Source organism: Schistocerca gregaria, chromosome 7, assembly GCF_023897955.1.
Source record: "Schistocerca gregaria isolate iqSchGreg1 chromosome 7, iqSchGreg1.2, whole genome shotgun sequence".
In the NCBI taxonomy this organism is placed as follows: domain Eukaryota; kingdom Metazoa; phylum Arthropoda; class Insecta; order Orthoptera; family Acrididae; genus Schistocerca; species Schistocerca gregaria.
The window spans coordinates 502583324-502608175 of record NC_064926.1 but is presented as its reverse complement, the minus strand read 5'-3'; the positions used below and the strand labels follow the sequence as shown (position 1 = coordinate 502608175).

At 40.9% G+C, this 24852-nt stretch overlaps 1 protein-coding gene across 1 annotated transcript in view; it reads right to left on the bottom strand.

The window, feature by feature from the left end:
- Positions 1–22060: 22060 nt before the first annotated feature.
- LOC126281611 (putative protein FAM10A4) overlaps positions 22061–24852 on the bottom strand; it is a 203812-nt gene continuing 201020 nt past the window's right edge. The window contains exon 7 of the mRNA XM_049980721.1: positions 22061–23094. The gene's annotated coding sequence lies outside the window, so the exon portion shown is untranslated. The remainder of the gene's footprint in view (positions 23095–24852) is intronic.

Genomic DNA, 24852 nt, shown 5'->3' with positions numbered 1-24852 from the left:
GTACCCTTCATGGCATCCAGAAGGACCCTTTCCACATCTGGAATGACTCCCCCCGGTATGCACATGGGAGTGCACATTGGTTTTCTTCCCCTCTCTTCCTCCCATATCCCTAAGGGGCCCATTAAGCACCTGACGTTGGAGCTCCCAACTACCAGTAAGCCCTCTCTCTGCGACCGCCCGAATCTTTCAGACTGAGGGGCAACATGAGGAATTTGTGGGGAGACTCTTAAGAAACGAAAAGTTGTAGCTAATTAAAAATAAATATTGCTGCACTGTTGAAGGGAAGATTCCGAAATATTATTATATCCATCAGTGGATACTACACAAAAGAAATAGAGAGAATGAAGAGAATTGGAAGCATGTGCCACAACAGATAACAGACAAATTATTTGATATATTCATTATAGACCTAAGAAGTGCCTGGAAAAGTTTCAGTTAGACAGTGCACTCAACAACAGGGGAAAATGCATACGCTGAGCACTTGTGATACTTGTCAGAAAACAAAGACAACCACCATCCAACATAAAAGTTACCTACACCCAGTTATACCAGAATCCATCAAACACATAGTAGTGATTGACCTGATCAGGCCATTGCCTGCACCCCGAGGAAATTACACCCAAATCCTGGTTGCAGAGGAATTAGTATCAAAGTTTATGAAGTTTTATCCATTACAGAAAGCTGGCAGCAAGGCCATTATTAGTAAATCTGAAAAGGACTTTTTTAGCAATGCTTGTAAACAAAAATGAATCTTAAGTGAAAATGGATCCCAGTTCCAATCCAAGGAGTCGAGGGAAACGCTCGAAAGAGATCAAATAGAACAGACTCTCATTTCCCACTATAGACCAGCCTCCAACCTGGCCGAACAGACGGTGAAAGAGTTGAATCAGTTTTGTAGGACGTACTGTCACCATAAGTGTGGTTCATGGAGGAAATACCTGGAAGAGTTTGAGCATATCTGAAACCACTTACCCCATGATTCAATGGGGTTTGAGGCATGTGAGATCTTAATTGGTTACCTGATAGTGTTTTCCTTAAGTTAGTTGAATACCCACCTGCAGATAACAAAACCTGGGAAAGGAAGCTGCATCTTGTAGAACAGAATATGAGGTAAAAGGCGAGGAGAAGACAACAGAGGTAAAACAAATTAGTGAAATCTACTGTATAACCTATCTAGTAGGAGGCTTAGTACTGGTGAAAGTACATGTTAAGTCAAAGGAAACATATTCATAGATACATAAATGTAATCATGCGTATATGACCATATAGAATTGTTAGGGTGCAGCATCCCAACACAGAGGGCTGAAGTATGCTCAAACCAAACAAATACATGGTAAGGAACATGTCCAGAACATAGAGATATTATCCACATGAAGACAGAGGTAACACAGATGAAAAGAAAGAGCAAAGCAGTTAAAGTGTAGGGAACAGGCAGCCCTTTTGTCTGTACACCAAGGGGCGACTGGTACACTCCTAGCTAGGTGAGACTTTTCTTCCTCTTTTCAAGTCTCATTCCTCTACCACCTTAACAGTCTAATACTAAATAAAAGTTAAGAAAATAACAGGGATTATTCATTATGTCAATAAATAGACTAACTAGTGGTTACTCAGACAACATCTAGAATGTAATAGGAGTTATAGTTTAAATTATCATATTGTCATGGTCGTTTTGGTTGTCCAGGCATTCCAATCAAAACCAATTAGTAATACCTATTGTATGTTTTATTACGATTATAGGAGATAAATATTAAGTATTGAAGAAGTCATGTCTTATGTAATTGTTTCGAACTTAAATTACAAAAACAGTAGTGCTAGACCTGAAGGTAAACATCAGTTTCAATATGGAAAAGATCTATTTAGTATCAGCAAGGAGTTTTATGTAATCGTGTAGTTTTTGTCTCATAAGTAGTGAATGAATAAGCAAACTGTAAGAAATTGTATCAGGCTGATGGGTATGAATGTGTATAGTGACGTATTGTCGCAGAACAAGCTGAGTAACAGAGTCACCATGGTGTGGTGGTTATGATACTAGACGGCTGCAATGAGGGTTGGGAGCTCAAAACTCACCGCAACTGCGAAATTTTAATTTCTATACCCGATTCCAGTACATTCTAGAAGTATCCATAAATGTCAAGAATCACTGTACAGGAATGTTCTGTAGCTGTATATATACCATATGTGTTCTGGCCAGAGGCAGTTCACTCCATGCTCTTGTATGTGCAAGTGCTTAATAAACCTTCGTTAAGTGAATTTAGTGTTCATCATTCATCTAATTACGCCTTCTTCTACGTGACATTACTCTGGTGGAGACGCTGGGTATTGGGACTTGTGATAGCGCACATTATCGATGACACAGTAGCTTCCATCAGGCCGGGATCACAATCTATCGGAGACACAAGAAGAAGAGGATGTTATGATAACAGCAATTGTGTGCCACCACATGAGACATCCTTCCGAGTTCTCTGGTGACGTTGGCCAAGATCTAAACATGTGGCGGAAGGTATATGAGCATACAGGCAAATTTAACAAATGGGGTGACACCTTGTGTTTAGCTAACGTATTTCTCTACTTGGAGGGCACTGCCAAGCCATGGTATGTGAACAATAAGGATAAGTTCACAAGCTGGGAAGTATTTCAGGCGAACTGCGCAAGTATTTCGGCGACACACAACTACAGAAGTGCAAGGCTGAAGATAAATTAAAGTGCATGGCACAGCGTCCAGGAGAAACTACAGCATCCTACATTCAAGACATCTTGGAGCTATGTGAAATAGTGGATCCTAGAATGAAGGAGGAAGATAAGGTTGCACATCTCATGAAGGGTGTTGCTGAGGACATGCATCAAGCCCTACTCCTGGAGGTTTCAACAGCAGACGACTTCATAAAATGGTGCCAGTATATTGAGACAATGCATCAAAAAAGAATTACACGCAAGACGTTTGAACGGCTTCCAAACGTTGTATCGATGTCTGTGATGGAGGAAGGAACTGATTTCACAAGTATTCTTCGTCAGATAGTGAAAGAGAAAGTTCAGAAGGCACTTGGATTGCACAGCCAAGATGCTTCAAGAGGACATAAGGGAGGAAGTGGACCAGACATTGAACCCAATCTCTCGTCCTTCATTTCCCCTTAAAATGGCGAAAAGGTCGAGACCCAGGCGAAGTTACATTCCTACAATGCTGCATGAGGTACCTCTTTGGGTACCAAGGAAGACTGACGTCTGGAGGACCCAGGATAACCAACCAGTATGTTTCCACTGCGAACTACAGGGACATATGGGGCGCTATTGTCAAGAAAGGCAATGGATATTTGATGACGCCCGCGCCAGAAGACAGCAGACCCATCTTAGCCAACACTAACTCCGGGACGACGAACATGAACAAGAAGATGTGGGTGCAGGACGACATAGGTCACCATTGCCGCAAGCTAGCTGCTGGAGAGGACGCTCCCCAACATGCCAATCAATATCTCCATCACCGTTTAGAAGCTCCAGCGGATCAACTAGTCGCCGCAACCTGGAAAACTAAAGGGTGCGACCTTCCTTGGATGTGAGGCCACTGAAGAGAAAAACCCTCTGCCGTCAATCACTACAAAAATGATAGAAAATTACGTCAATATCCTCATGGATGGACGACGAGCCCAAGCTCTTGTGGACTCTGGAGCATCATATTCACTCATTTTGGGAGAAGTACCATCGCCAGTTGCAGAAAACCGTATTCGTCAACAACAAAACATCTCTGCTGAAGGTACCTAATGGGAAATATGTAAAACCTACAGGAAGATGTGTCATTCGTGTGGGTATAAGTGGCCATACACAGTCCTTTGAATTCGTCTCACAAGAGTGTAGTCATGACGTCATTCTCGGATGGGACTTTTTGAAAGCATCTCTGGCAGTTATAGATTTTGGTCACTCGAAGATTATGCTAGACGAGATGAGATACTGTGGACAGGAAGATGCCCATCCGAGTATGGGGAGACTAAGTGTGCTGGATGAAGTGATCATTCCTGCAGTCAGCGCTGGAAAGGTAACTGTCATGTGTCATACCATGCATAAATCCATGGATCTTGTAGTGGAATGTAAGAGAAGCATACCACTGAGGAATCACTTGGTCATCCCAGCCTCTGTCGTCTCGTTTAAGAAAGGATATGGTGAATTGTGGATAGTTAACTGTCGACGAGAAGCGCAGATCCTTCCAAGACGCATGTGCGTAGCAAACGCTAAGCCATTCATTTCCGAACAGCTGAGCATCATACAAACCTCCCATGCCGAGTCTGTGGGAGAAATTGGCGCTACCACTAAAAGACAATATCTTCTAGCTCGACTATCACCAGATCTCACTAAGGAACAACAGAAGAAGCTACTTGCCATTCTTCAATATTTCTCTCAATGCTTCAATCCACAGGTGAAGAGCAAATAAGACAAATCGACGGTGAAGCACTCGAGTAGCACTGGAGACCATCAACCAATAAGCCAGAGAGCATACTGTGTGTCAGCAATGGAATGTCGAATAATTCGTGACGAGGTAGAGAAAATTATGAAGAATGAAATCATTCAGCCTTCGCAGAGCCCATGGTCATCACCAGTGGGTTTCGTCAGGAAGAAGGATGGCAGATGGTGCCTTAGTGTTGGTGGTTGTTGTTGTTGTTACTGTTGTTGTTGTTGCCTTCAGTCCTGAGACTGGTTTGATGCAGCTCTCCATGCTACTCTATCCTGTGCAAGCTTCTTCATCTCCCAGTACTTACTGCAACCTACATCCTTCTGAATCTGCTTGGTGTGGTCATCTCTTGGTCTCCCTCTACGATTTTTACCCTCCACGCTGCCCTCCAATACTAAATTGGTGATACCTTGAGGTCTCAGAATATGCCCTACCAGTCGAACCCTTCTTCTTGTCAAGTTGTGCCATGAACTTCTCTTCTCCCCAATCCTATTCAATACCCCCTCATTAGTTACCTGATCTACCCACCTAATCTTCAACATTCTTCTGTAGCACCACATTTCGAAAGCTTCTATTCTCTTCTTGTCCAAACTATTTATCGTCCATGTTTCACTTCCATACACTCCATACAAATACTTTCAGAAACGACTTCCTGACGCTTAAATCTATACTCGATGTTAACAAATTTCTCTTCTTCAGAAACGCTTTCCTTGCCATTGCCAGTCTACATTTTGTACCCTCTCTACTTCGACCATCATCAGTTATTTTGCTCCCCAAATAGCAAAATTCCTGTATTACTTTAAGTGTCTCATCTCCTAATCTAATTCCCTCAGCATCACCCGACTTAATTCGACTATATTTCATTATCCTCGTTTTGCTTTTGTTGATGTTCCATCTTATATCCTCCTTTCAAGGCACCATCCATTCCGTTCAACTGCTCTTCCAAGTCCTTTGCTGTCTCTAACAGAATTACAATGTCATCGGCGAACCTCAACGTTTTTATTTCTTCTCCATGGACTTTAATACCTCCTCCGAATTTTTCTTTTGTTTCCTTTACTGCTTGCTCAATATACAGATTGAATAACATCAGGGACAGGCTACAACCCTGTCTCACTCCCTTCCCAACCGCTGTTTCCCTTTCATGCCCCTCTACTCTTATACCCCCTTCCAGGAATTGACAATACACTAGATTGTCTGAAGGGGGCTAAGTTATTCTCAACCATGGAAATGTACTCAGAATGCTGGCAAATCGAAGTAGTTGAGGCTCATCGTGAGAAAACTGCATTCATCTCCCTTGAGGGCCTGTATGAGTTTAAGGTAATGCCATTTGTTTTGCGTAATGCACCAACAACTTTTGAACAGATGATGGGTAATCTTCTAAGTCACCTGAAGTGGACGATGTGTCTTTGTTATTTAAATGACGTTATAGTGTTCTCAGAGACATTTGATGAGCATATAAAAAGACTGAGGGCCGTTCTTAAGTGTCTCCAGCGAGGTGGACTGAAACTTAATCCAAGAAAGTGTCTCTTTGGAGCAAAAGGAATCAAAATACTTGGACACCTTGCGTCAAACAAGGTGTGCGGCCAGACCCGAAAAGGTGAGATCTCTAACGGAATTTGTTATTCCTAAAAGTATTAGAGATGTGAGAAGCTTCCTCAGATTATGTTCTTATTGCTGTTGTTTTATCAAAGACTTTTGTGTCAAAGCCAGGCCACTACAAGCGTTGTTAAAAGCCGATGTTAAGTTTATCTGGATTGGTGCTCAACAATATTCTTTCGATGTGCTGCGAAAAGCTGTGACGACTGACCCTGTACTTGGTCTGTATGATGAGAGAGCACCTACAGAACTACACACAGATGCCAGTGGGTATGGGATCGGTGTTGTTCTGGTGCAAATTTCGGATGGAAAAGAGAAGGTTATAGCCTATGCTTCTAGGACACTTTTAAATGCCGAGAGAAACTACTCAACTGAAGAAAGAGAATTTCTTACTCTGATCTGGGCCATGTGCAAATTTCGACTGTATCTCTATGGAAGGCCATTCACAGTTGTTACAGACCATCATTCACTTTATTGGTTGACAGGTCTTAAGGATCCAACAGGACGACTTGCCAGGTGGGCACTATGTCTTCAAGAGTATGACATTACCATAGTGTACAGAAGTGGAAGAAAACACCAAGATGCCAACTGTCTCTCAAGAAACCCTGCGCAAGACTTTGATGAAGATAGTGACTGTCTCGCTGCACTCCAGGATCTCTCTGCTGAGCAGGAGGAAGATGCCAAGATATCTCAAATTATGCTTGCCTTAAATCGGTCAAAAGATGTGAAAGGACAATTTAAGGTAGTTAATGGATTACTTTGCAAGGAAAACTTTGATCTGTTTAGAAAGAGGTGGCTACCAGTGATACCTAAACACATGCACTTAGATGTTCTACAGAAATTCCATGACACACCTGAGGCCGGACATTTAGGATTCAATAAGACATACGACAGGATCTGCAAGAGATTTTTCTGGCCTGGTTTATTTAGGAGTGTCAGTCGCTACGTGTCGCACTGTCGAGAGCGCCAGAGGAGAAACGCAGTTCCTTGGAAAGCACCTGGCTGACTCATACCAATTCCGCCAGCTGAAACGCCTTTACAGCGTGTTGCGATTGACCTCCTCAGACGATTTCCAATGTCTGCTAATGGCAACAGATGGATTATTGTTTGCGCTGATCATCTGAGGCAACAGCCAAAGCATTCGAGGTAGGCAAATTCATTGTGGAAGACATTGTATTAAAACACGGTGCCTCAAGGTCGTTAATTATCGATCGAGGGAAAGTTTTTCAATCGAATCTTGTGACAGAGAGAAACCGTCGGTGCAACATTACTTATCACATGACAACTGCCTACCATCTGCAAGCTAACGGGCTTACAGAGCGTCTTAATAAAACCTTGTCCGACATGCTATCATTGTTCGTCAATGTTGAGCTGAGCAACTGGGATGAGGTGCTACCTTTCATGACGTTTGCCAACAACACCGCCAAACAAGACGCAACAGGATTTACACCATTTTTCCTGGTGCATGGGCGTGAGGTGACGACAGTGATGGACACTGTGTATCCATTACATCCTGCAACCTAGGTTAAATTCGAAGCTCCAGTGACAGGCAACAAACAAAAGGTGACAAAGAGCATAGCAGCACAAAGGAAGTTCTAAGAAGATCACCACCAGGGCAAACATCAGTCATCAGGAGTCGGAGTATGCAGGACTGATGACTTGTTCCTGGACTACGAGGACATAACACCAAGACGCTGTTTTCTTAAGGAGGGAGCAATGTCACAGAAGAAGCTGAGTAGCATAGTCACTGTGGTGTAGTGGTTATGATACTAGACTGTTGCATCGAACGGTGAGCTCAAAACTCACCTGAACTGTAAAATTTTAGTTTCTATATCAGTTCAAGCACATTCTAGAAGTATCCACAAATGTCAAAAATCATTATACTGGAATGTTCTATAACTGTATATATACCGTATGTGTTCTGGTCAAAGGCAGTTCGTTCCGCACTCTTGTATGAGCAAGTGCTGAATAAACCTTCGTTAAGTGAAGTTAGTGTTTGTCATTCATCTAATTACACCTTCTTCTAGGTGAAAATATAATTGCCAAATAATGGTCTATGTGAATAATGTTGAGATATAGAGAGAAGTTAATGACATATAGAGTTAATGGGGCATTGTGGAGTTTTTGTGTATTCATGGAGTTTAAGGAAGATGTTTAGTTGATAGCCAAGGGATATGTATTTTAAGTGAAGGTGACATTGAATTGAGAAGTTGAGTTGAAGTAGATGTGTATATTTTCATGGAGATTTATATAAGACATATGGAATAGCATGAAAGAACTGACGTCTGACTGTCATTTATGTGTACACAAGTTATCCTATTTATATCAGTTGTAGTTACAGGTTGTAATGATGAAAGGCGTATGTTGATGGTAAGTAAGTAACTCCTGAGGAGTAGAGAAATAATGATTCAATCATCAAATTAGCTGTTGAGGTTGATAGTTTATGTTATAGGGCTGAGTGCTGGCAATATGTGGTAAACAATGAGAATTGATATTTCAAATATTGAATCTACATTACAAAAACTATTTATCATCTTATGTATGATGTTAGTAACAGCTGTTCAAATTCAATAAAAATTGCCTAGGGCAGAGTAATATAGCCATCTCTTTGGAAACTGATTCTGAGACTACCACATTAGTGATAGAGCCACAGATAAGCACAACAAAAAGACTGACAGTATTTTTGTTGTGCCTATCTACAACTCAGCATCTCCACTACATGGTGAGTAGGAACTATCCTTTTCATAATATTATTACATTCCATCCTGGATTTTCCAGTGTTCAACATTAGTGATAGACTTACATTTCAGGAATTTGGCAAGGAGTGAGGCACTGCCAATTATTTGTATTGCTTATTGTCTGTTGTGTAATATTTTTTGTGTTACTAGTGTGTTAGAGATAGAGAATAGACAATGATTAGAGGTATTTTGTCTCTTTGTATGGTGCTGAGTTGAGGTGATAGTGATAGCGTTTTCAGATGGCAAGCCCTGCTGAAAGAATGAAAACCAAAGGGGTAGCCAAAATTAAGTTAATAAGTGCTTTTGTGCTGTGCTGTATAATAGGTATCTAGCATTTTATGGAACACACAAACTGTTGAAAAGGGAGATTTATTGTACAGAATGTAAAGAATGTGTGTAAACTATTTCTTATTTTTTTCTGTAAGATATGTTGAATTTTTTGTGTAAGAGTTTCTATAGAGGCATTGTACGAGCAGGGCCAGAGGTAATTTACTCGATATTTTACAATTTCAATGTGTACTTGGATTCTTTTTGAATGTAAATAAACTTTTCCTGTGTTCTTTTTCACCTCCTGCTACAAGGAAACCGTTTTGCATGGAGATGTAAGGGGCTCACAGTCCCTTACACAAGGATAAATGTAGTTTTGCCTCACACAGGTCATGGTGGTCTAGATATCGATAGTCGAGCACCAGTGTTAGTAAATGGAATGAATACAGGCAATGTGCAGTGGCAGAAGTCACTAAATGAGCTTTAAGCAAGGAAGATGTGGTGTAATGGCAGAAGACCAACCATAATACTTATTGTCGACTGAGTGTGTCCCCGACACTGTGTGTTGACCATAAGCAATTTACCCGTCATGACAAAAGAGCTTATTCTGAAGTTTTTTATTAAGTATCTGCACCATACCATGATTACACTTTTCATGTCAACTGCATCGACCACCTACAATTGGATTACAGTAATGACAGTGATGTGTGTGTGCTAATTAATGCTGTAGGATTGTCTTCTCTATGGAAGTATTACCTACCAGGCGACAGGAGATGTCCCAATAACAGAGTCAAAATGGCTAATAGCACATATATTTTATACAAGAAGTCCACTGTGTTGGTACAATATGGGCAGACTGTCGTGCAACCATTATAACCTGCTTGTACTAAATACGGTAGAAACACACTACAGAAAAACTCCCTCGAACAATTAACATTAGTTTTACTGATCACAGCCACAGTAAACAGCAAAAAATACATGGCTTGTTCGATTGGTCAAAGCTTGCAAACGAAAAACTTAACTTGCAGGGAACAAAACATCAGAGTAATCACATAACTATGGACTAACCAACTACAAGCATGGAGGATACAGAAAATAATCAAAGAATAAGAAAACAAAAACACACACTTATGTATATAAAACACAATGCCCCTGGTGGCTGGTGTGAAGCATTCAACAGTCCGATTGTTTCTAATGCAATCTAGTTTAACATAATCTAGTTTCTCTCGAGTCTGCCATCTGAACAGCCTTTTCCAGATGCCAACACTTTGTTGCTGTCTTGTTTGATTTACATAAAGCTTATGAAACAACCTAGCCACATCATATCCTTGCCACATTATATGAGTGGGGTCTCCAGGGCCTGCTACCGATTTTTATACAAAATTTCCTGTCGCTCCGTACTTTCCATGTCTAAGTTGGTGCCTCCCATAGTTCCCCCATATCCAGGAGAATGGGTTCCCACAGGGCTCTGTATTGGGTGTATCTCTATTTTTAGTGGCCATTAATGGTCTAGCAGCAGCTGTCGGGCCATCTGTCTCACCTTCTCTGTATGCAGACAACTTCTGCGTTTCGTACTACTCCTCCAGTACTGGTGTTACTGAGCGGCACCTACAGGGAGCAATCCACAAGTCGCAGTCATGGGCTCTAGCCCACGGATTCCAGCTTTCAGCTGCAAAGTTGTGAGTCATTCACATCTGTCGGCACCATACCATTCTTCCGGGACCAGAACTTTACCTTAATGATGATCCACTCACTATAGTGGAGACATATCAATTCTTAGGACTGGTTTTCGATGCCCGATTGACGTGTCTTCCTCATCTTCGTCAGCTGAAGCGGAAGTGCTGGCAGCATCTCTGTGCCTCCTCTGCCTGAGCAACACCAACTGGGGTGCACATCGCTCTACGCTGCTAGCAGCTGTACAGAGCCCTTGTTCAATCCCGCCTTCACTACGGGAGTCTGGTTTGTGGTTCAGGGCTGTCCTCAGCGTGGTGTTTACTCGACCAAGTGCACCACTGCGGTGTTCGACTGGCAATGTGAGTTTTTATGACGAGTCCGTTGACCAGCGTCCTGGTGGAGCCCAGAGTCCCCCCATTGAAGGTTAGGTGTGCACAACTGCTTGCCAGTTACATTGCACACATTCATAGTTCTCCTGAGCATCTAAATTACCATCTCCATTTCCCACCCATAGCAGTTCATCTCCTGCATTGGAGGCCCAGGTCAGGGCTTACGATTGTAGTTCGCGTCCGATCTCTTCTGTCTGAAGTGGAGTCCTTGCTTTTACCACCTATACTTCAGGTCCATTCATGTACACCTCCATGGTGCACACCTAGGCTGAAGCTTCACCTGGACCTTTCACATGGCCCTAAGGACTCAGATGACTCCACAGCTCTCCACTTCACTTTCTTTCGATTCGCTTCCTGCCAGATGGCTGCAGTGTTTTCACTGCAGAGCTGGCGGCCATTCCTCGTGCTCTTGACCGCATTCAATCATGCCCTAGCGAGTTGTTTCTTCTGTGTGCTGACTCCTTGAGCAGCCTACAAGCTGTCGACCAATGCTACCCCCGCCATCATTTGGTAGCAACTATCCAGGAGTCCATCTATGCCCTGGAATGGTGCAGTCGTTCTGTGGTGTTTGTCGGAATCCCTGGAAATAAGCATGGCGACAGGCTGAGCAAACAGGCTACACAGAAACCATTTCTCAAGATCTCCATCCCTGTAACTGACCTGCAATCATTATTACGCCACAAGGTTTTTCAGAATGTCATAATCACACACAACAAACTGCATGCCATTAAGGAGACTACAAATGTGTGGAAGTCCTCTTGCAGGGACTCTGTGTTTCTGTGCGAGCTGTGCATTGGCCATAAGTGGCTAAGATATGGCTACCTCCTCCGCTGCGAGGACCCACCCCGGTTTCGCTTTGGTTCACATATGACTATCATCCACATCTTGCTGAACTGACAACTTTTAGTCCCTCTGCAGCGGACTTTGAACCTTCCCAGCACTCTACCTTCGGTGTTGGGTGGCAGTGACTCAACAGCAGATTTAATTTTACATTTTATTTGTGAGGGTTTTTTTTTTTAATTGTAGCATCTAAGGGCGGGCATTTGGCTTTCTCTTTGCAAAAAGGGGAGACGGTAGTCTTTTTCTATTTCCATAGTAAATTTGATATTAGCATGGATAGAATTCAAATGCTCAAGAAATCGGCCATACCACAAATGTGTCATCCATGTACCTCCAGAAAACCATTGGTTTAAAGCTTGCTGAGTCCAGTGCCTTGTCCTCTCAAAGTCTTCCACGATACAATTAGCTACCATTGGGGAGCGGGGGCTTCCCATAGCAATGCCATCCTCTGCTCATGAAATTCACCATTAAACTGAAAATGAGATGATAAAAGCACATGTTCAAGTAGGGCCGTAAAGTGATTATCCAAATATTGGCCAATAAGAGATAAAAAAGTCCTTTAAAGGCACCTTGGTGTATAATATATCTTGGATGGTTCTGAACGTCGTTTGGTCACGAAAACAGTAATTGTGGATCTCTCCCCAGCTTATGATACTTTGCAGAACAATATCATCTTGCATATACTACGTCAATTAACAAGTTATTATGACTTTACCAACTTCATAGGAACTCACCTTCAGTACCATAGATTCTATGTCGAGCTACATGGCAAGAAAAGTAGATGGAAAAAATAAAAAAGCAGTCTGCCCCCAAGTAACGTCCCAGCACCTACCTCGTTTAACATCTACAGTAACAATCAGCCCAATCTCTTAACATAAAAAGCTTCATCTATGCTGGCAATCTGGCGCTAATATTTCAAACCAAAGATTTCAGAACAGTAGAGAGGCATCTAACAAATAAGAGTTCACACTCTTGTGCCACATTACCAAAGAACTAACCGAAACTGAATCTGGTTAAAACTCAAGTACACAATTTTCAACTATGAAACAAAGGTGCCAACAGAAAATTTTAAGTTGTATGGAATGGCATAGAATTGGAGCACTGTGAATTTTTCTAATTCTGCCCCTTTTCCTAAACCTCTCCAGTCCTTTTCCTTCACCCCTCTTCCTTCCCCTTCAACCCTTCTGTCAGGAAGAGGAGCCACTGACTCTTAGCTTGCACAAATAAAACCCTTTTTATGTGTGTGTTCTCTTGCCACTGCTTGGTGAGTAGATTTTTTTATCTATCCAATTACATTATTTTGGGCACTTGGTATGACAGCCATTATAATAAACAGACAAACCATAGCCAAGTTATATGCTTGTTTACGATGTCTCCTGATGACAGGACAGTGGTCTGCGATGATGTTATCTTGATACTATTTGACCAAGTCCTATAAATGTTAGGCTGTTATTACCTTCTTTCAAACAGAAAAAAATATATAGTTCCATTAGGGTAAAAAAAGTCAGCATTGTAATTCAGTGGCTACAAACGATAAAACTTACTTGCCAATATCAGATAATACACTATAATACCCACTATAAATTGTTGACAACTGCAACTCGGTATATTAATTCATTCGGGATATATTTGGGGTAGCCTGCCTTAAACTGCCTTGCCTTGTATATTTAACTGTTAATACAACTTCACTTTACTACTTGTAATGATGTGAACATACAGAGCAGCGTCACAAAGGGAAATGTAAATGATAAATTCAGCACACCTGCCATTGTAAAACGCTGGAAAAAATTAGAAACAAACAGCTTAAAAGGATTTTCTTCTTAAGTTTCTTTACTGGTACAGTTTATTATTTGTAATACCTTGTTTATGTCAAGTACTTTGGAGTTTTTATGCTGCTCGTATCCAATTTTTTTTTTTTTTATATATGAATGTGTTTGATATTTCCCAGTCATACGTCCAATTACATCTACAAGACTGGAGTTTCCTAGTACACATTCATGTCTCTACAAAAACAATTTTTTTTCTTATTGTCAGGGATATTTGAACATATGCTGGGCATATTTGGTATGCTGAATCTGAAAACGGATTTCCCCAATTGGCTCTAGTTTCTTAGATACAGGCTCTCTCTGACATGTAGCATTTAATTTTTAAATTACAGTAAATCGGTTGTGAATTCCATAATTCTGTATGCCTATTCATTTCATATTTTGTGATTGCATATGTACAAATCTACTACCTTATATGTTACACGTTATAGAGGTGAAGGTGAGATTATGGGATGTGATAGTAATTTGACACACCCTATTGACTCACTCAAGGGAGTCAGTTAGTCACACTGCTACAATGAAGGTCAGGGTCCCCCACCTCTTTGTTTGTGCTCAGAGCGGCAGTCGAGTGAGGAACAAGTGTGTGAAAGAATGGCATGTGTGTAATAGCTGTTAAAACTTTTTGTTAGTGAAGAATTTCTTGTTCCTTGTATCAAGAAAAAGGTATCACTTTTAGTTGCTACATTGTTGTTAGTTAAATGTAAGTTATAGATCATATTATAATATATATTTTCTTATTAGTTCCACTTTATCATATTTATAAAAATATATTTTTGCAAATATAATTTTTATTTTATTTTATTCTTTTCATAGATAAACTTGAGCTCTTCGTGAAGAGGTTGTTTCAACTCTCCTGAGTGTTCTGCTATATTTGTGGAGAATACACTCTGCAAGAATAACGGAAGAACATTACTTTATAAAACAGGCCTATCTAGCATATTTTGGGATGAAACTGGGAGACAAAGTTAAACATTGGGCTCCTCAAAGTTTGAAAAAGCTGTGCCAAGTCTTTACAACTGTGGACTAACGGTAAATGGGTAAATGAAGGAGTTTATACTTTGGAGTGCCAATGGTGTGGCAAGAGCCAAAAAACCACCATAATGATTGTTATTTTTGCATTGTCAATGTAAAATATTTCAATCACTACAAGAAGCATTTAGAATCAGCAAGGCGACGTGTGCCATATAGCGATGACATACCTCTACCAGTGTTCAGCACTCTGCCAAAACTATTTCTTTCTGATGATGATGATTTGCAGGACCTGAACACTAGTAGTAGTGAATCTGAATATGAAGGAAGTTCCACAAGACATCAGCTCTTCAGTCAGGAAGAGCTAATGATTTGATAAGAGACCTCAGTCCTTCTAAACAGTCTTCTGAACTCTTGGCATCTATGCTAAATGAGAAGAAATTCCAACAACCAGGACCTAAAATCACAGGTTACCACACAAGAGGAGATCTGCTTCCATACTTCACTCAAGATGATGCACCTGTTTACTGCAGTGACATCCCTGGTTTACTACTAAAAGTGGGACTACCAAAATATCAACCTCAAGACCGGAGGCTTTTTATCGACTGCTCAACCAGAAGCCTAAAATGTGTGTTGCTGCATAATGGTAACTGCTATGCATCCATTCCAATTGGCCACTCAATGAAACTTCATGAGGAATACGAAAATATACAAATGATTCTCCAGAAACTTCATTATAGTCAACACCAATAGACTATTTGTGTTGATTTAAAAATGGTTAACTTTTTGCTTGTACAGCAAAGTCGATACACAAAATTCGCTTGCTTTATTTGCTTGTGGGACAGCACAACAAAGCATGACCACTGCAAAAAAGTTTCATGGCCATCAAGAGATAGCTTAACTGTAGGAGCAGCTAATATCCTAAAAGAACAATTAGTTTGCAGAAACAAAATCATTCTTCTACCACTTCATATCAAGCTTGGTCTAATGAAGCAATTTTTGAAAGCATTTGACAAAAATAGTGACTGTTTCAAATATATACACAAATCATTCCCTGAACTCCGTAATGAAAAATTAAAAGCTGATATATTTGATGGTCCACAAATTGTGAAGTTTATACATGATTTGGAATTCATTCAAGTTATGCATTGCATTGAAGCATCTGCCTGGAGCAGTTCTGTCTCTGCTGTCAAGAATTTCTTTGGTTATCACATACAACATAATTGTGAGGAACTTGTGCAAAACATGCTCAGAAACTTCAAAAGCTTGGGAGCTAATATGAGCATTAAGATTCACTACCACCACAGCCATCTTGATAGATTTCCAGACAGTCTTGATGACTACAGTTAGGAACAATGTGAAAGATTCCATCAAGGTTTACAGGTGACGGAGGAATGATATCAAGATAGACAGGACAAGCATATGATGACAGACTACTGCTGGAATCTTCAGCGTGACTATCCTGATGATCAACACGAGAAAATCACACAGGTGGAGTTTTTCCATATGCTAATTGTTATGTTTTTAGAAGACTGTTTTTTCCTTTCTTCTTCTATTACAAGCTGAATCAACAATGAAACTGCATTTTTGTGATCCTTTTCATATGTTTTTCTCATTTCCATTTGACTGTGTATACAATGTATCTCAATCAATATTTTGAATTTTTGTTTCTTTGTCTGTCTACATATTGTATGTTATCACAATAAATAGAGCCAGTCTAGCGAAACAAGTAACATATTTCAATTCGGGGCCATAAAGATACCTTAAATTGACTGTCGATTAATTGGCAACAAAATCACTGATGACCAGCATAATTTAATGGATGGAAAATGCAATGAGAAAACTGTAAAATTACAAGAAACAATGCTCAGTCAATACTTGTTCCCCAAAAATGAAATTCTATGTACTGCCAGTACACATTTAAAAGTAGAAAAACTCTATAACTAACTTTTGGAATTTTTTGTTCCTCCCTAAGGAAGTTACGTTTACTGCTGTTTCTTTCTACTTGTAAATGTGTCTGCAGGACTTCACCTGGAGGTGTGCATAGCTAAGCCTTTTGCCGCCTTGTATACTTCAAGCACAGTATAAGTAATAACGATATGACTGTAGGAAAAAATTTCTTACATAATCTAACCTAGCACATACATGTCACTTTCTCTTGAAGTTTTCCCAGCAGATCAAGTATCACATCTCCTGATGAGACGCTAGCAAGATTTTTAAAGCACCTTAAACTGCAGAGAAAATGTGCAAGCATCAAAGATGATAGAAAAAAATATTACACTTCTATGAGAGAAAAGAAACAAGTGCCGAGTCAGCAAATCCACGGTGCTTATAAAGTATTTGGATGATTATCGTGGATGGCATACATTGAAAAGTCAGGCAGTGACAGCCTATAACAATATTACTTTGAGAGTACAGAAATGAAATGAAGGGTTTCCTTGGTTTGTCGAGCTGGAAACCCTCGCCTCAGTTGAACAGCAGGTTATCTGCCAATTGTATTTCCACAATTTCATTCACCATTCAATCCCAGAAGAATGATGCTGTGTCCATTATCTTAAATTTCGTGAACTCTATGGAATGGCCATTGGAAATACAATGTGCAGATCAGCAAAACTGCAGTGCTTGAACATTTAAAAGAAAGCAAAGATAATGGCCACATACTCACCCTACTGGTATTCAGTGGTCAAGGAAGCTGTGGCAATACAATTATCAGACAACCTGCTCAACCGTGACTTGTGTTTCCAGCTCGATGAATCATGGAAATACCTCATTTCACATCTACATCCTTCAGGGAAACACTGTTCTAGGTGACTTCTGAAATTTTCCCGGCGTATTTGTTCTTCTAATAATTTCCGGGTATGATACCGCGACTGCACCTAGGCTCTTCAGTAGTTGTGTACTCACCTGATGATGGCCGGACGTCTCTGGGCCGAAATATCGTGGCAGAATGTCGACGGGATCCGGCTGCATACCCGGAAATTATTAGAAGGACTGTTCTAGGTATTTGCTGCCTGACATTCCAATATATGCCATTCATAATGATCACTCAAATACTTTGTAAGCACTGTGGATTCACTGACTCTTTGTTTTGCTCTTAGAGCCATACAGTTTTGTCTATGACTAATTCTCTTGTTAGTGAAAGTGTTATCTTTGATGCATGAGTGTTTATTCCATAGGGCTTTAAAAATCTTGCAAGCTACTCACCTCGAGAATGGCTGAAACATTGTCAATTGAAATATCAGCACAAGAGTTAATATCCAGGATTCACTCATGAAAACTTATGGAACATGTCAGATTGTCTACGACATATAATTATTTCAATAAACTTCTGTTACTGGAGAATTTTCTGTTGGTGCGACATCAAAGTCACCACAACAAAATACCTCATAATAGTATTCCCCACCTATCACCATACATTTGACTACTACCTTGGTGCAAAAGAAACAAGATTGTTCACATTAATAAGAAGCTGTTTGTCATGGCATAGTAGTGTGTGACCCTCACCCTGAGACAAGTTTCATCAAACTCGATGGCAGTGGAGAATAAGCTCCTACAGGTGTTTTCCAGTGCTCCACTGAAACATGTCGTGTACGAGATTTTACACCACAGCTACAAGAATGGTGCTGCAAATTTTTATACTTACCAAATATTTTGATTGTGATAATCATTTTGAACATAAGACTCGTTTGAGTCTACACTTATTGGCAGACAGTCCCTCCACTGGTCAAGCAGTTTCTGCATGGCTCTTTCCACAACACCCCTTTCACACTGCAATACTATGCTGCTAAATCAACATTCTTTTCTGCACATGGACATACACAGTGGTAGACAACCCTTCACTGTACTACAGCACTGGCCTAGTAGATCGTTATTGCTTAGTGTTTCAGAATGGAAACAAATATTCAAAAAACCTAAAAGTGAATAAAAGAATATTATGAATGATTCTATCCACCTGTAGGCGATAAAAGATTCACTTATGTTCCCATATTATGAAAAGTTTGAAGAGGTTGGCCTGATAACCATTCCCAGGAACGTATATCCATCAGTGTGCTACAGAAGATCCTTTGGCACCACAGCTGAATTTTTGGCAGTAGTATGCGTCTGCTGATCCATGCACACAACCTAAGGTTATATAATTGTGGTTTAAAAAGAATAAGACTAATGTAATCTACACTAGTGAATGAAGTGTGTGAGTGAACACTGCTGCACACTATGATGCAACTATACAATCATGTCTGATATGGCAGTAAAATGTTGATAATAAATTTAACATACCTTTATGAAGATACTGACGTAAAATGTTATGACCACCTGCTTACCCCTTGAGCAGGCACACCTCTATGTAATGTGTGCCAACCCCAAACAACATTGTTTTGCATCATTTCGTTCTGGGTTCACAATTCCGAGCCCATACCAATTCCTTCATTATTGCTTTGTTAACTCTGTGATAAACTGTGTGGTCATACATCAAAGTGAGCAGCAGTAACATAAAATAAACAGGGAGCTATGTAGGAGGGGGGGGGGGGGGGAGATTATGATCCATGCAAGAAAATAACCCAGGTTATGAGCTAGCTGCTTGGCGTGGGTCATTGCTGACGGGTAACACCTGTCCGCAGGAACAGAGTGATATAATGAAAGTTTATTTCATTATTGACAAATTAAACTGTGCTTTAGTTTGTTTATTTTAGTGTTGTCCAATTACATTAGGATTAAAATGTGATTTTGCTCATACTTGTTTACCTTTGTAACATTAATACAGCTATTATTTACAAGTGATGAAAAATGGCTTGCTCACTCGAGGGTTAATAACATTCTGGTCCTCCTCTGCATGGCCTGAACTCCACTAGTCTTAGAAGGTTTCCACATACATGTGGCATGAAATGTCTACACACAGGTCACACAACAACCAAAATTATGGGCCGGTTGTCTGGGGGCACGGAATTGGTGCTCAGTATCAACACATACACTCCTGGAAATTGAAATAAGAACACCGTGAATTCATTGTCCCGGGAAGGGGAAACTTTATTGACACATTCCTGGGGTCAGATACATCACATGATCACACTGACAGAACCACAGGCACATAGACACAGGCAACAGAGCATGCACAATGTTGGCACTAGTACAGTGTATATCCACCTTTCGCAGCAATGCAGGCTGCTACTCTCCCATGGAGACGATCGTAGAGATGCTGGATGTAGTCCTGTGGAACGGCTTGCCATGCCATTTCCACCTGGCGCCTCAGTTGGACCAGCGTTCGTGCTGGACGTGCAGACCACGTGAGACGACGCTTCATCCAGTCCCAAACATGCTCAATGGGGGACAGATCTGGAGATCTTGCTGGCTAGGGTAGTTGACTTACACCTTCTAGAGCACGTTGGGTGGCACGGGATACATGCGGACGTGCATTGTCCTGTTGGAACAGCAAGTTCCCTTGCCGGTCTAGGAATGGTAGAACGATGGGTTCGATGACGGTTTGGATGTACTATGCACTATTCAGTGTCCCCTCGACGATCACCAGAGGTGTACGGCCAGTGTAGGAGATCGTTCCCCACACCATGATGCCAGGTGTTGGCCGTGTGTGCCTCAGTCGTATGCAGTCCTGATTGTGGCGCTCACCTGCACGGCGCCAAACATGCATACGACCATCATTGGCACCAAGGCAGAAGCGACTCTCATCGCTGAAGACGACACGTCTCCATACGTCCCTCCATTCACGCCTGTCGCGACACCACTGGAGGTGGGCTGCACGATGTTGGGGCGTGAGCGGAAGACGGCCTAACGGTGTGCGGGACCGTAGCCCAGCTTCATAGAGATGGTTGCGAATGGTCCTCGCTGATACCCCAGGAGCAACAGTGTCCCTAATTTGCTGGGAAGTGGCAGTGCGGTCCCCTACGGCAGTGCGTAGGATCCTACGGTCTTGGCGTGCATCCGTGCGTCGCTGCGGTCCGGTCCCAGGTCGACGGGCACGTGCACCTTCCGCCGACCACTGGCGACAACATCGATGTACTGTGGAGACCTCACGCCCCACGTGTTGAGCAATTCGGCGGTATGTCCACCCGGCCTCCCGCATGCCCACTATACGCCCTCGCTCAAAGTCCGTCAACTGCACATACGGTTCACGTCCACACTGTCGCGGCATGCTACCAGTGTTAAAGACTGCGATGGAGCTCCGTATGTCACGGCAAACTGGCTGACACTGACGGTGGCGGTGCACAAATGCTGCGCAGCTAGCGCCATTCGACGGCCAATACCACGGTTCCTGGTGTGTCCGCTGTGCCGTGCGTGTCATCATTGCTTGTACAGCCCTCTCGCAGTGTCCGGAGCAAGTATGGTGGGTCTGACACACCGGTGTCAATGTGTTATTTTTTCCATTTACAGGAGTGTATGTTCCATCGAGCTAAGACTGGGTGAATTTAGTGAGAAAGACATCAGCCTGCGTTCACTGCCATGCTTCTCAGACCACTATAACACGATTCTGGTCTTGTGACATGGATGATTATGCTGCTGTACGAGATCAGATGTGCCACACATCAGGGCTGTTTACAGAGTGCTATAGCCCCATCTTCCACATTCTGTGACGAGGTGCAGACATTCAACACCGTGTTGCCTACTAGCGGTGTCAGTGACCTTTAACCACTTGCCATAGATGCTTGTTACAGCAACATGTAAAGAGTTGACCAGCTTTGTTGTTCTGAGATGCTCATTCCCATGCCTGAGAACACACAATCTGTCCTTTGTCGAAGTCACTTATTTCCAAATTTGTGGCCTGTATTGTAGTTGGAATGATTCACCACTGTTTCTGCTCTGCTTATATATTTTGCTTACTATATAACATGCTACAATGCCACCAGGCAGCACTTGATCTCATGGTGGGATGTGGTCACAATGTTGTGGCTCATTAGTGTACAATATTTTTATTTTTGTCAGTTTGCCCCCATCCCACAGCACCGACAGTGTATCATCAAAATTGAAAAACTACATAGTCAGAACGTGACTGAGAATAAATGATAAAATAATACCACTCCACAGAAAGATTTTTAGTTACCTATAACAACAGTTTAATACAGTAAAAAATGGCGAGGGACTGAATAATTGTTGAACACAATTTAGACAAGACTTATTGTGATAAATGGATTCTGTGCCTCTTGGCTGCAACTTTGCAGAATTATGTGCTGCTAACTTCTTTCTACTATTGGTATTGTGTCACCTTTTTCAACTTCCTCAACTTCTTTCCGTGATAAGAACGTTACTTCCAGGTAAAAGATTAATTTCTATGGTGAAACAAAAGTATCAATGTGCAGGAATAATAAAGAAAAGTAAAAGTTGTACAATTTTTTCAAATATATTTTCACCATAAACATGTACACATAAGCTCTGACACATGCTATAAAACAAATGCAAAAGCATAGGGATGTATTACTGGAAACACGATTACTAAAAATTATTTATCAATTTATTTGCCATAATGCATAGGCTCACAATCTTGAATAGGGAACACAGTAAACTCAGATCTATTTTTTTTTTTTCATTTTTGGTAATGCATGTGTTGAAATCATATTTTGGTAACACAATGACATGAAACATATCACTGTAAGTCTGAATGAGTCAAAATAATTTGAGCAATTTATCTCTCTCTATCTTCTGCAGAAAATATCAATATTAAAAATATAACAATCTCAGGCTTTCACGGCATGAACCTTTCCCAGATTTGCTCAGACTGTTAGGTGACCAAAGAGGGAAACGAGAAAACAATGTAGTGAAAATCTGACCCTTAACTACCATTAATCATTCGACTAGCAATAGTTTTGCAACAGACCAAACCTGTTTCACTTAAGAAATGTGTGGATCCATTTTCAAAGTGATAACAGGAACACACAATACTAAATAATTGTGCATTTGGCATTACTTCACTGAATTTTGTACATAAAGCTTCCTGCAAAGCTGGTGGCATCCAAACATCTGAATAACTACAGCTGACCAATTTTACCTGTGTGCCTTTCAGTCTTTAGGGTCCAAACAAATCAGAGAAAAAGTAATGCCATGTGAAGAATAAAAAATTGCACAATGTATATGTTTATGTAGCACAATGTATATGTGTCACAATTCACAAGAATGTTGACTCACTCAGCAACTATTACTAAGGTTTAAAAACATGTTAGTACTCATCCAATATAATAACAGTGCACTCTGGAAACAATGGCAGTATCAGTCTTGGCTACGAAACAATAGTATAGTATTTTGAATAAGATGCACACACTTTCAACATCTACAAACTACAGAACAATGCAGCCACCACAACAATGTCCATTTTCTTGAAATATTTGAAAGATGTAGCTGCCCAGTGTTCTTGGCACCATCTAAAAGCAATAGTGATATAAATAATTTCAAAATTTGTGTTAGCATTAAACACTGCAAAACATATGAAATTATGTGACAAGTTCAAAACAAATGAATGAAAATAATGTACATAAAATCATACATAACATAAAACGATGCCAGTAGTCAAACCAAGTACACAGACTGTCACATGAGGAACGGTCAGCATTCACGGATTTGACAGAACAGCCATTCAAAGCAAACAAGTCCAGTAAACATGGACTCCAAAAAGGATAACTCCAGAACCATGAGCACTACTTCATCTTCAGTACTGTTAAACAAATCTATTCCACTGCACGCTCCTTGAGAAGTGGTAGTGTGGACCAAATCAAGAAAAAAATGACCAGTAAACATGGGCTGCGACGTGCATGCCTAAGGAGCTTTGAGCCTTTGTTCATATTTATATTTCCTACAGAGTTCATATATTTCTTGTCTGCTCACCACACATGAAAACAATAACAAGCAGAAAGTATCTCTTCTACAATCACATCTACATCTTCTACATTTACATCTACATCAGTACTTCCCAAGCCACCTTGTGGTGTGTGGCAGGGGGTACTTTGTGTACCCCTGACATTTCCCCCTACTCCTGTTATAGTTGAAAACATGTTATAGTTGGAAACAGTTCATGGGATGAATGATTGCTGGTAAGCCTCTGTGTGAGCTCGAATTTCCCAATTTTCTTCATGGTCTTTCTGTGAGATATACATAAGAAGAAGCAATATATTTGTTTATTATTCTAGGAATGTATGATCTTGGAACTTAAAACAATGAATCTCTCTGTGATGCAGAACGCCTCTCTTGCAGCGTCTGCTGCTGGAGTTGGTTGAACATCTCCATTATGCTTTTGTGCTTACTAAATGAACCTGTAACAATAAGCACTGCTCTTCTTTGGGTCTTCTACATTTCCTCTATTAGTCCTATCTGGTACAAATCCCATTTTCATCATCATCATCATCATCATCATCATCATCATGATTTCCTTCCAGTGGGCCGGGTAGGAACTCGTTGAACGAGGATCCCGTACTGACGGGCAATATTCAAGCATTGGTTGAACGAGTGTTTTTTAAGTCACTTTCTTTGTTGATGGATTTCATTTCCTGAGGTTTCTTCCAATGAATCTCAGCTGGCATCTGCCACTTACTCATAATTAAATTTATGTGGGCGATCCACTTCACATCACTCTGTACTCATACTCCTAGGCATTTTATGGAGGTAGCTGCTTCTACTGAACATGTGCTTATAGATTTTAAGCTGGTTTTACAGGACACATCTATCGTTTACAAGTCTGTACCAGTACTCAAAGCATACAAGGCTGGAACTGCCAACATTTTCATTAATCGTATTACTCGATACCCCTAACATGTAAGTCTGCACCAGTGCCCCAAGCATAGATATTCAGAACCACAGGCTCATTTAAGTCAGTTGCATTGTTGAGTGTGAAAGTTAATACTTTTGTAACACTGCTATTTAATCATAAAGAAACTTCTGAGGTCTTGCTTCATATTTGTTATGCAGTTATTTTTTATTTTGTGCAGTTATACTGAAATTACTTTATGATTATACAGAATTATGGACTAAAGTGTTCATTTTATGTCATGTTGGTATAAACAAATGACTATCTATGTTCATGTTTCACAGCGTTTTAGACATGGAGGTTGAAATTATCTACGCATCATCTGCTGTGACAGTGCTGACTTAGTTGTTAGGAGAAGAACAGAACAATGACAATAATGCCA